Here is a 14,297-nt window from a genome sequence, read left to right on the forward strand (position 1 = left end):
AGCTTCTCTCTCCCTCTCTCTCTGAGAAAACAAAAGAAAACAGCTTCTGGCATGCTCAAACTTTAAACCACCATGAACAGCAGTCTGATGAAGTTAAAGGTTGTCAGATGGAGGGGGAAAAATGTTCCAGAAAGTCCGTAGACTATTTGTGGACACAAAGACAATTTGAACAAGTCGTGGCTGAATCCAGCTCACTGGGAACTTCTCAGCAAAAATCCCTATTTTTTTGGTGCACTCAGAAAATGCTGATTCATCAAAACAAGTTATTTTGTTGGACACTTATTGGTTTTGACTGACTCTTTGTCTGGAAGTTCTCTGGTCCAGGATGGATTTTCTGGTGAAAACCAGAAAGGGAGACAGAGCAGTGACTTAACTGGGTATCTTACATACCAGGGAAGTGTGCTGCTGAGCTATTGGCTATTCTGGGGCCTGTGGTTGGTGCGCACTCACTCACTCTCTCAATCGAAAAATAAAAAATGCCTTGATTTTGTTCTGCATCTCAGTGAAAGAAGCATTGAAGCCTTGGAAGAAATGTTGAAACCTTGAACTTTTTCACAAAACAGAAACCCTGTTTCCCAGCCATCCTTATAGCTTGGTCCTATCTACAATTCAAACACAAAGCACAGCCAATTTAACATACTCTTGCAATTTAAGTTGAAGAGTTTGCAGAAGTCTAGTTACTAGAATAAAAAAGGTTGATTTATTTGGCCAAACTGCATTATATGTACCTGTGTTTTCAAATAATATCATATACATTGCAACTTTAAGCTGTAGCTCTCCAAGCTCTTCATTTGCAAAAGTATTATGATCACTGTGAGGACTCGGGGCTTGTCTACATGATATATTACTGTATGGCAAACCAAGGTATGAATCTACAGTGCACCAGCTTAGCACACAGGAGGTTGCTATGTGGCAAGTCCCAGAGGTCAACTTAGTATACTAAGGCTTGAAAACATCCTTGCCCCCAAGATACTAAAAAAGTACCTATGGAAAAACAAACTCAGTATTATATATTTGCACTCTTCTGAAATATTTGTGTTAATGTTACACTACAATAATTTAATTCTGGTTAATTCATCTTAATTGGTTGGTCTCACTACTGTTCCTACATGTTATGTTTGATTCGCCCCCACCCTGATATTACCTGGGGTTCTTGCAACCCAAAGCTCTTGGTAATTTTACTCTGTGTGAGGTGGTGTCAGGAAATAAATCAAGGGAGACATGGCCGTTCGACCGATAGATGGCTGGCAGAAACAGGACAACACAAAAGTGCTTTCATTTAAAGATAAACTTTACTTAGTCTCAAGCACTTACACACGTCCACAACAGGTTGGTAAAACATCCCCAACACTCAATAATTAACAAAGTTGTGTGTGGCTCTCAAGAGGCAGAGCAGCAGTCTTCCGAAGGCCAATCTTCCGTCTACCCGTCTACCCGTAGGGACCACAAGATGTGTCCAGAGGGAGAGTCCCTGAAGAATCCAATCACCCAAAACTTTTTCCCCTTATTTATTCATTAGTATTACAACACCACTCCACTCAAAGAAAACTTGTTAAGCAAGCAATTTCAAAGGTTATGCAAGAGGTTTCCTTCTGATCATCAATTAGCCAGATGTGTTTTTTCAGCGTTTGCATGCCTTGAGGCCCTGACAGACACATTCCTGAGGGCACATATAGACAAGCTTCTTGTTTTTCTAAAAAAGCATATCTCAGCAATCTGAACAGAGATCTTGTCAGGAAGGATGTGAGGTCAAGCTGCCCTTTCTGTGGCACCCAAACCCCCTCCCCTCCTGACTCCATCATGCTAAGGCTGCTGCATAGGCCCACTTACAGCCTGCTAGCTTGACTGCTTTTAGCAATGAGCAGTAGTGGTTCGGACACTTTACTGGTTTGCCAAGATCTCCCCGTACATGGACACAAAATATTATTGTTAACTCCTGTACAAGGAATGTTTGGGGATGAATCCCAAGTCATCTTGTGGTCCCTGAAATTTATTATTATACCTGGCTATTTTATTCTTCTTCTGTTAGCTTTCTTGAGATCTAAAAATATTGCTCTATGGACTTCTGGAGACAGGCCAGTCCTCGCTTACAGACAGCCCCGAACCCGAAGCAAATACTCACTAGCAACCACACATCACACAACAGAACCACTAACCCAGGAACCTAACCTTGCAACAAAGCCCGTTGCCAACTTGTCCACATATCTATTCAGGAGACACCATCATAGGGCCTAATCACATCAGACACACTATCAGAGGCTCGTTCACCTGCACATCTACCAATGTGATCTATGCCATCATGTGCCAGCAATGCCCCTCTGCCATGTACATTGGCCAAACTGGACAGTCTCTACGTAAAAGAATAAATGGACACAAATCAGACGTCAAGAATTATAACATTCAAAAACCAGTCGGAGAACACTTCAATCTCTCTGGTCACTCAATTAGAGACCTGAAAGTGGCAATTCTTCAAAAAAAACAAAAACAAAAAAAACCTTCAAAAAACACACTCCAATGAGAGGCTGCTGAATTGGAATTAATTTGCAAACTGGATACAATTAACTTAGGCTTGAATAAAGACTGGGAGTGGATGGGTCATTACACAAGTAAAACTATTTCCCCATGTTTATTTCCTCCCCACCCCGCTGTTCCTCAGACGTTCTTGTCAACTGCTGGAAATGGCCCACCTTGATTATCACTACAAAAGGTTCCCCTCTGCCCCCCCTCCCCCCACTCTCCTGCTGGTAGTAGCTCACCTTACCTGATCACTCTGGTTACAGTGTGTATGGTAACACCCATTGTTTCATGTTCTCTGTGTATATAAATCTCCCCACTGTATTTTCCACTGAATGCATCTGATGAAGTGAGCTGTAGCTTACGAAAGCTTATGCTCAAATAAATTTGCTAGTCTCTAAGGTGCTACAAGTCCTCCTTTTCTTTTTGTAGATATGTTCAGTGAACTGAAATGAAATATGAAATGGCTCAAAAATATATATAAGCTCACATGCTAGCTTAAATTTTGGACACTGCTGGTCAGTGGTGCTGGAACAATTTTTATAGTGGGGGTGCTGAAGGTGGAAACCTTGTCTTCGAGTTATTTCTACTTCAAGCAAGGCGATGCGGCAGCACCCCAAGGGCCTCTAGTTGAAGCACCTATGCTGCTCGTTTTAATGAAAACATTGCTTAAGCGAAGTGGATACTAAACTGTTAATTAACTTGTAATCTGTTTGGGGGCAAGGGTCATTTTATGGCGTGTATGTATAGAATCTAACACAATGGAGCCCTAATGTTGTGTAAGTCCAGCTTCTAGCATAATTGACCCCTGGGCCTGACTAGGGCTTCTGGATGATACTTTAGTACAAATGCACAATAATATTTAGAATTCTATAGAAATTTTATGAATTCAGTGAGTAATATTAGCAAGAAATCCTTAATATGTTACTTAATTAACATTACTTTTATAGATTTTGGACATTTTAAAAAAATAAAGTAAACAACAGAGCCCATATAAAATATCTCAAACTCCAGCAATCCAAAGAAAAGAAATAGTGCACTGTATCCAGGGCTTAATGTCAAGTCCTGAGATACAGGGATCAAGAAAGAGGTCACCACTGGATTTCTAGAAGGGAGTTTGTTTTAAAGAATGAGGATGTGATACCAATATCTGAATGTCTAACTAAAACAACAAGGAGTCCTTGTGGCACCTTAGAGACTAACAAATTTATTTGGGCATAAGCTTTTGTGGGCTAAAACCCACTTCATCGGATGCATGGAGTGAAAAAAACAGTAAACAGTATATATATTACAGCACATGAAAAGATGGGAGTTGCCCATGGGTCTAGATGATGCCATGGATGTAGAAGCTCTCTACACCAACATTCCACACAAAGATGGACTACAAGCAGTTAGGAACAGTATCCCCGATAATGTCACGGCAAACCTGGCAGCTGAGCTTTGTGACTTTGTCCTCACCCACAACTATTTCAGATTTGGGGACAATATATACCTTCAAGTCAATGGCACTGCTATGGGTACCCGCATGGCCCCACAGTATGCCAACATTTTTATGGCTGTCTTAGAACAACGCTTACTCAGCTCTCGTCCCCTAACGCCCCTACTCTACTTGTGCTACATTGATGACATCTTCATCATCTGGACCCATGGGAAGGAGGCCCTTGAGGAATTCCACCATGATTTCAACAATTTCCACCCCACCATCAACCTCAGCCTGGACCAGTCCACACAAGAGATCCACTTCCTGGACACTACAGTGCAAATAAGCAGTGGTCACATAAACACCATCATATAACAGAAACCTACTGACCGCTATACTTACCTACATGTCTCCGGTTTTCATCCAGACCACATCACACGATCCGTTGTCTACAGCCAAGCTCTAAGATACAACCACATTTGCTCCAATCCCTCAGACAGAGACAAACACCTACAGGATCTCTATCAAGCGTTCTTACAACTACAGTATCCACCTGCTGAAGTTAAGAAACAGATTGACAGAGCCAGAAGGGTACCCAGAAGTCACCTTCTACAGGACAGGCCCAACAAAGAAAGTAACAGAATGCCACTAGCCGTCACATATAGCCCCTAACTAAAACCTTTCCAGCGCTTCATCAAGGATCTACAACCTATCCTGAAGGACAATCCCTCACTCTCAAAGACCTTGGGAGACAGGCCAGTCCTCGCTTACAGACAGCCCCCCAACCTGAAGCAAATACTCACCAGCAACTACACACCACACAATAAAAACACTAACCCAGGAACTTATCCCTGCAAGAAACCCCTTTGCCAACTCTGTCCGCATATCTGTTCAAGGGACATCATCATAGGACCTAACCACATCAGCCACACCATCAGGGTCTCATTCACCTGCACCTCTTCCAATGTGATATATGCCATCATAGGCCAGCAATGCCTCTCTGCCATGTACATTGGCCAAACCAGACAGTCTCTACGCAAAAGAATAAATAGACACAAATCAGACAACAAGAATTGTAACATTCTTCAATCTCCCTGGACACTCAATAACAGAGTTAAAAGTGGCAATTCTTCAACAAAAAAAACAGACTTCAAAGAGAAACTGCAGAACTGGAATTAATTTGCAAACTGGACACCATCAAATTAGGCCAAAATAAAGACTGGGAGTGGCTGCATCACTACAAAAAGTAATTTTCCCTCTGTTGATACTCACGCCTTCTTGTCAACTGTTGGGATGGGCGGCGCCCACCTTGATTGAATTAGCCTCATTAGCACTGACCCCCCACTTGGTAAGGCAACTCCCATCTTTTCATGTGCTGTAATATATATATATTATTATACACTGGTTATATACACTGGCTATATTATATATATATATATATATATATATATATACACATACACATACACACACACACACTGGTTACTGTATTTTTCACTCCATGCATCTGATGAAGTGGATTTTAGCCTATGAAAGCTTATGCCCAAATAAATTTGTTAGTCTCTAAGGTGCCACAAGGACTCCTCATTGTTTTTGCTGATACAGACTAACATGGCTACCACTATGAAACCTGTAACTAAAAGCTATAACTAATTCAGTCAGTCTGAGAAATAATCCCCCCAAAACGTCAGAAAATAAATTCAGAGTAAAGTAGGGCAAATCTTCACAATTTTTAAAATACACTCTTCAAAATGCACCAAAGAAGTAATATTACTGTCTTTTCTATCAGAAGTGCATTCACTTCTTCCTTAGGCTATTGAACCAGGCTAAATTTTATCTTCTTTAAAATAGATTATTTTGGCTTTATTATATATATATATATATATAATGAATTCCATCCAGAAAGACAGTGATGAAGCTAGATGGAGCTACTATAAGGTGGGTGCATAACTGGTTGGTACACCATTTCCAGAGAGAAAAGGAGTACTTGTGGCACCTTAGAGACTAACCAATTTATTTGAGCATAAGCTTTCGTGAGCTACAGCTCACTTATGCTTGAATAAATTGGTTAGTCTCTAAGGTGCCACAAGTACTCCTTTTCTTTTTGCGAATACAGACTAACACAGCTGTTACTCTGAAACATTTCCAGAGAGTAGTTATCACTGGTTCACAGTCAGGCTGGAAGGGCACATCAAGTGGGGTCCCATAGAGATCAGTCCTGGGTCTGGTTCTGTTCAATATCTTCATCAATAATTTAGATAATGGCATACAGAGTACACTTATAAAGTTTGTGGACAATACCAAGCTGGGAGGGGTTGCAAGTGCTTTGGAGGATAGGATTCAAATTCTAAATGATCTGGACAAACTGGAGAAATGGTCTGAAGTAAATAGGATGAAATTCAATAAGGACACACGGAAAGTACTCCACTTAAGAAGGAACAATCAGTTGCACAAATACAACATGGGTAATGACTGCCTAGGAAGGAGTACTGCGGAAAGGGATCTGCGGGTCATAGTGGATCACAAGGTAAATATGAGTCAATGGTGTAATACTGTTGCAAAAAAAGCAAAGTGTTCTCGGATGTATTAGAAGGAGTGTTGTAAGCAAGACACAAGAAGTATTTTTTCCGCTCTACTCTGCACTGATTGTGCCTCTGTTGGAGTATTGTTTTCAGTTCTGGGAGCCACATTTCAGGAAAGATGTGGACAAATTGGAGATCATCCAAAGAGCAAGAAAAAGGATTAAAGATGTAGAAAACATGACCTATGAGGGAAGATTGAAAAAAAAAATGGGTTTGTTTAATCTGGAGAAGAGAAAACTAAGAGGGGACATGATAACAGTTTTCAAGTACATACAAGGCTGTTATGAGGAGAAGAGAGAAAATTTGTTCTCGTTAACCTCTGAGGATAGGACAAGAAGCAATGGGCTTAAATTGCAGCAAGGATGGTTTAGGTTGGACATTAGGAAAAACTTAATTATCAGGGTGGTTAAGCACTGGAATAAATTGCTTAGGGAGGTTGTGGAATCGCCACCATTGGAGATTTTTAAGAACAGGTTAGATAAAAACACCTGTCAGGGAAGATCTAGATAATACTTAGTCCTTCCTTGAATGCAGGGGACTGAACTAGAAGACCTCTTGAAGTTCCTTCCAGCCCTACTATTCTATGATTCAATGAAAATAGCTTCTTCAGCAAAGGTCAGATATGGTTATACTTTTCAAACATTTAAATTTTGCCTCCTCATCTGAGTTTGGGATGAAAGATTTAAGATTATATATACTCACTGCTCATGTTGAAGCCTCGTTTTCTTATATACCCCACTTATGTCAACACTTTTGCACGATCTCCAGAAGAAATAAAACACAGTAATTGCTCTGAATACCTCATCAAGGGCTTTGCCATATATATTCCATTTAGGGGAGAAAGATTTTTTTAAGAATACAGTAAAACTCTTTTTCCATTATCAATAGCAGATCATACTTAAAGTGTATCATACTTAAAGTTCAAGCAACCTTCAAATTATATCTGTCATTTCAATAATATCCACCCCTTGGCTTTCATGCCAAGTAACCTCAAGTTCATCATTTTAATGTGAATTGCCATCACTTCTAGTCTTCTGTTAAGAATCACTCTTTTACCAAAGCTACAGACAAATACTTAGCCCTTTCAACCTGCACATTTAGAGCAGTTTAATTCCAATTTTCAGTTTGTAATTCCTCCCCAATGGTTGGTATCTTAACCTCCATCTTAGACACAAAATGTTCTTATGCCTCAAATTTAACATTAATCCTTCCTTCTAATTCCTTAGTCATCTCAAAGGCTGCATGAGGTGGAACTTCAGAGGATGAATCTCCTTCTAACACATTCCTGGCTGCTTGTCACAATTTAGGGATTGAGAAACTGCAGTTGCAAAATGACTGCCTGCAACTTCTTTTCCAGAAATATCAACCCCAGCAGCAAATAATGCCAAAGGCCTCTTGTACTTAATTAATCTCACCCTCTTTCCCCAAGTCTTCTTACATTGCAGAGGAATCTCAGACGTACAAAGGATCTGGCCATATCACTAGAAAGTTAGGGTATGTCCACACTGCAATAAAACACCTGTGGCTAGCCCTGGTCAGGTGACTTGGGCTCAGGTGACTTGAGCTGTCGGGCTGTAAAATTGCAACGTAGATGTTTGGGCTCAGGCTGGAGCCCTGGTTTTGAGACCCCTTCAGTTGGGAGGGTCCCAGATATTGGGCTCCAGCCTGAGCCCGGATGTCTGTGCTGCAATTTTATGGCTCCAGAGCCTGAACCCCATGAGCTCAAGTAAGCTGTGCTGGGCTAGCCACAGGTGTCTTAGTGAAGTGTAAACATACCATTAGTGCCCCAGGATGATTTTTGAATGAAAAGATTAGATGTAAAATTCAAAAGAAAAAGCTAGGGGTCCTTGGAAAATAGCTTTGTCCTTCTCAGCTACCAGAGTCCACTTGCTAGGAATTATTATTATTATCTGTATCACAGTAACACCCAGAGGTCCCAACAAAGATCAGGGCCTTGTAGGCACTGTACATATGCATAATAAGAGACAGATCCTGCTCTGAAGATCTTACAATCTAAGCAGAGAACATATATAACGCATGAGCAGGGAAAGAGGCACAGAGAGGTGAAAAGATAAGAAAAACATCTCACAGTACAGTGGGGAATAGAACCCAGTCTCCTGATACCCAGGCCAGGGCACCATGCTACCTTTTTTCTCACCCTCTCCAATTCTGCCACTCTTACTCTGGATAAGTAGTAACTTACTCTGAAAGTAGCTCAGTTGATTTGAGTGGGGATGCTGCCAGAGTAAAGTACTATTTGGCATGAGAGGTGGCGGCCCAGAACTTCATTGCTCTTAACCTGGTTTGACCCTCAACTTTCCCCACCATCCCCAGCCCTAATGCTCATTCAGACTTTTGATAAAATCTCAGCATTGACACAAGTGATTTGTCATCTTTATACCCTATAAATGGGGCATAAAAATAAGTTAAACTGATTGAGATTACATTGTTGAGGCAAAACAAAATAGGGATCAAATCCAAGCTGACAGCTACATGAATTTTATTAGTTTGAAGGGGGGAAAAAAACCTATGAAAAAACTCTAATCCAAAAACCAATAAAGCACTTTGCCAAATGTGATGTTATCTGAGGCTCGTCATATTAAAAAAAGTTCTATTAAATCCCCACTTTCAAGTGCAGCATCAAAACCACTCAGTTTAAATGATATTTCTGTCAGATTTTTCTTAACCTTCATGAAAAATTTACTGTACCATGATTAGAATTGCTTGAATAATACATAACTTGCTTTAAATTCAAGTTATTACATGCACTTGTAAAATGCTATTTGATTTGATTTTTTTCCTCCCACACCTTAAGCAAAATATGTGACAATTTTGTTTTATCTTGGGTAGCATGTATACGAGCTAACCCATTCCTATGGGATTCTCAATTGCTAGCTAATCCAAAGCAGTTTCTATTAGAATGACATGGGATGGAGTTAATGGACTCAAGAGTTTGGTTTTGTTTTTAAAATCAGATTTTTTTAAAAAAAATAGGAGGGAAAAAAAAAAAGGATCCACAGTATACATTCTATTCCCTAGCCCACACATCGGCAACAACTCCTTTGGACCATAGCAGAATATGCCTGATTAACTGTTATATGAAATTTAGGCTCTGATTTTACACTTCCATGTGGGTAGATCCCATTGTCTTTAGCAAGGCTTTGTGTGGGTCCAGGGATCTGACCATGCAAAGCTTGCAGTATCTAAGCTTTATTCTTAATTAAAAGGTAAATATACACATATGACCATTACCCATAATTTCTAAATGTTTCTTTTGAATAGGTTCATCTTATTCACTGGAGTGGAAGAAGAAGGGATTTCTGTTCTGCTTAAAACTGGAGATGGAACAAGGAGGATGTATTTTGGTTTTCTAAAACTGAAAACTTGGCATTTGGCTTCTAATTTATCCATGCCATCAAAGTTATGGGGAAGTGGTGGGATTTATTTTGTTCTCTATTACTGGGGGAAAATAGATGCACCACTGAATCCAAGGGTGATTCTTGTTCTGAAAAAGCAAAAAACACATTCCAGGTCCTAATCAGTCCAAAAATATCAAAGAACATGATGGCTTGAGTAAAACACTCTGGATATGACCAATCTCTACTTGAAACCCATTATTCAATTCCATAACTCATCATTAGCTCCATAGAAAAATGTGAGCACACAAATATGTTTTGACTGCATATAGATATCCCAAGAGCAGCTAATTTAATATTAGATCAAATGAACTACAGTGGAAATTACCATGTTTTTGTTGACTATTTTAACATATTCAGGGAAGGCACAGGGACTTTTATATATTTCTAGGTCTCTTTGTAGTATCACTCTTAATAACTTATGCCAGTCAGTATGGAACACATGGATTTGAAAGGTTGAGGGTGTGGGGGAAAGAGGAACCTTGGAATGTCTTACTGATGTACCCAAGAGGAGTCGATTAAAATGATAAAAGAAGAATGCTTTCGTTATTCATTTTCTAATCATCCTTCTTAAAACTTCTCAAACGTGTGAAAACCTCTGACAGTAAAGCCATCTAGAGAACTTGTTGTTTTTATGAGAACTAACATCTCAGCTTGGTGTACAATGAAATATGCTGTGCTCTCTAGTGACTTTTTGTTGTTGCTGTATTTCTCAAATAAAGAAAAAAAAATGTTCAGGTCTAAGGCCTGCAATAAAAACTTCTGGCAAATAAAATCATACCTTGAAAAAGCAACACTGCCTTGGAACTCAGACTGGTTTCTTTCAGAAGTATGGCAAGTCTCCTTCTAGAAGGGTTGACTCACCACTGATGTGCCCCCTCATGGCTGGGCATAGTGTAGCAGCTGTCTCTTCTCTAGCACCTCCTGTTGATGGTTGCTCTGACTCTGTGGTGGTCTCCCTTCTTCTGATTCAGCCCTACAATTGGGTCACATTTTAGTCCCACTCTTCCAGGGTAAATTGAAAGTTCAACAAGCCTATGTCTTTAGGAAAGGTCTTTGGACCTGACTCTGGGCCTCATGATGCTCACACCCTTCTCTCAGGGCTCTCAAGCATCGGTATCCCATTCTCAGGGGCCTCCTACCATCTTTCCCCATCGCTGATAGGGAAATTGAGACCCTCCCACTACACTGAGTCCAGAGACCCTATAACCATTAATGAAGGTCTGCTCTGTAAGACTCCTTACTGTTGCCTCTCTGGACTTCTGCCTACCACAGTCTGTCACAGTTGGCCTCTCTCACAGCCTCTCCAAGTTCATCCTTCTTTCAGGGGCAGGATTTAAAGGGCTCTCCCCTGGAATCTCCTCCCCCACCAAATACAAACAATGTACAAACAAAAGTCCACTTCTGCCCTTCCTAGGCTTAACTGTTCATCCCTCTCTGCTCCTCAGTTTAACTCCTCCCAGACCTCTCCTCCTGGAAAGCCAGATCCTGCCTTTTATCAGTGTTTCTCATCACTGGAGCCTGCTCCACCCCACAGTGACTGTGTAAAAATTAGACCTGTGTATATACGTACATCTGGGTTTGTGTATGGATTCCCAGGTATAAAAATAATAGAGGGAGAAAGAAAATTGTAAAATATTCTGTTCAATGGAGAACATGTTTTCAGCTGCTATTTGAGCTAAAATGGAAATATACAAGTATGGCAGGAGCTGCAATAGGGTGATGCGTGCACCAACTGGTGTTGTTTTCTCGGGGGGTGGGAGGGTAGAAAAAAGTAAATTGGGGTTTCCTGCAAAGAGGTAAGGAAGACAGGCAAGAGCTGTGAGGTGAGCTAGACCAAGTGTACAGAAAGAGGGATTGGGAAAAAAATGGAGGGATGGAAAACTGTATTAACCAGCAGTAAAGCTGAAGCTATTGCTTTGGTATTATAAAGCACTATGCAGCAAACGCCGACCCATGGCTACAGAGAGACCTATATTTGCTGGATAACCAATGTAATTTTGTTTTAGAGAGCTAGGGTAGAATGCCTGGAGCCCATAAGACGAATGTGCACCCTTTTTAACCAAAGAGCCCAAAGCCTGTGAAGACTTCTTTCATGCCACTGTTGAGTGAGATTTGAACGTATGATATGGATGTGCTCAGTGAATCTACACACATGCAGATTTACCAGCCATTCCTCCTTGTGGATGAGGGAGAAAGGAACCACCACCACAGAGGTTACTACTGTGGTCATGAAGCATCTCTGGGGCAGCTTCATGACGTGGGAGAAAATTATTTTTTCCTTTGGAAGTGCCCAGCACTCAGCCCAGCTGGTTGTAACTCTGGGCAGGATTTCCTTTGGGCCTGCTCCACAATCCACTGAAGTCAATGGAAAGATTCCTGTTGACTACACTGAGCTTCGGATCCGGCTCTAAATGAATCTTATAGCATTAAGTTTACTTCAGATGGAAAGTGTCATGCAAAAGTCATTGTTTAAAGAAAACATTTATTGGTTCCAATGTAATTACATACGCTTTGATTAAATTTTGGGAAAGAAAACAATTCTGCCCCTACTGCTGATCAGCCCAAGGAATTTATTCTCTAGGGGGGAATAGACTAATAATACAAAAAAAGTATGGTGCACACATTATGCAACTCTTCTTCCAAGTGTGGAAGACAGCATGGCAGATACTTTCAAACTTTCTCAGTTATTCAGCAGAAAAATAGCAGTCTTGCAAAAGCTTTCTAAGAGTCTGTGGGTCATATCCTCAGCTGGTGCAAGTCAGCTCCACTACCAATGGAGTTATGCCAGTTTACACAAGGCTGAGGATGTGGCAGTGTTTTGGTAAAAGAGAGACAGAAGAATGCTAGCGAGTGTTCACTAGACCAATTTACCTTTTACAGTCACAGTAGCTATTTTGATTCTAAAGTCCAAGCCATGTCTGAGTTGCAGTAATGAGGATATATCCCCTTAGCCACAGGTTTGCACGTTAAAGACAACTGTATGTCAACTAGGAATGTGCAAACTTACTTTAGCTAATCTGGAACACACTTGAACATAGTGGGTTCAGAACCTTGACTTAGATTTAAACATTAATGGCTTTGTCTTGTACTTAGAGACTTAAAAAAGAAAGTAATACAATGAAAATAAGGTTAAAAATAAGAACAGAGTGAGAAACAAATTCAGACAGGACTATGGTGGAAAGATGCAGGGAAATGGGAGACAGCTTCTAGTAGAAAAAAAACAACCTTATATAGAGGACACAGACTAGCTTCGGGGGTGGGGGAAGGGAGGAAGGGGAGAGGGAATTCTGGTAGTTCTAAAACACAGAAGCAGCTAGAAAACACATTTAAACAAAAAATTCAGTCATTTCTTCAGAAAAAATTGGCTTAAGCTGAAAGAGTAACCAGTGATCGCAAATTAATTTTGTGAACCTGTCAAAGAATAAGACCTTTGTAAAACATCAAACTCTACAAGCTTCACCCATCCAGAATTTCAGAGTACCTCGCAGGAATAAGGATAAAGTTAATTTCACAACAATTTGTCTGACGCATGGGAGAAAAGAAGTCAACAAATTTAGAATCAAGTTAATATGTGAAAAATCCTAATTTTATTCCCAGTGCCTGATAGATTTCAAAAGATATTAAAAAATCCTGGCCCCAAATTTTGTCCTTGGGAAAGGGTATATGATGTCCAATACTTATATTGGGTCTTTTGCTCACCTGGGCATATATCTATGAGGTAGAATAGCAATTTATATTTTCCCTAGGACAGGAGCTTAGAAAGTTGGGTTCAAACAGTGGGCTAAATCTTGTGAATCCTTACTCTTGTAAGTATTGCCACTGCGAGCATGACTTAATCCATAAGCTAGCATAAAATACCACACACCATCCTTCCTACAAAACACTTCCGTCTGCTAGGAACAACATATGTGACACCAGGTTAAAAACAACATACAGTATGTACTAAACAGTAGCACTCAGCACTGGCGGGGGCGGGGGGGAGGGAGAGGAGAGAGAAGAAACATGGGGTCAAATTTTGCAAAGTTACAACCCCTACAGCTTCTTTAACTTTAGTGTAACATACCTATGATGTGTATGTGGGATGGGATGTGTATATCTTGCCATACGTGTGTGTGCAAGGTGAGGACATCTTGCTATGATGCTTAAAAGTGATTTGGCAGCAATATTCTTAGCACAGTAAGGAGCATGCTACAGGGATGAAATCTGGTAGAGCATAGGCATAGCGAGGTGTGTGTGCGTATGCTCCATCAGTTAAAAGAGCTGGCCAGCAGAAGATGGGCCATGCAAATTTCTTCTGCTTAAAGGTGTAACAATGCAACTGGAGCCGTGCATTGTGGATGCCTGATGGAAGCAATTCCACCT

Source organism: Lepidochelys kempii, chromosome 1 (genome assembly GCF_965140265.1).
Source record: "Lepidochelys kempii isolate rLepKem1 chromosome 1, rLepKem1.hap2, whole genome shotgun sequence".
NCBI classification, from domain to species: Eukaryota; Metazoa; Chordata; order Testudines; family Cheloniidae; genus Lepidochelys; species Lepidochelys kempii.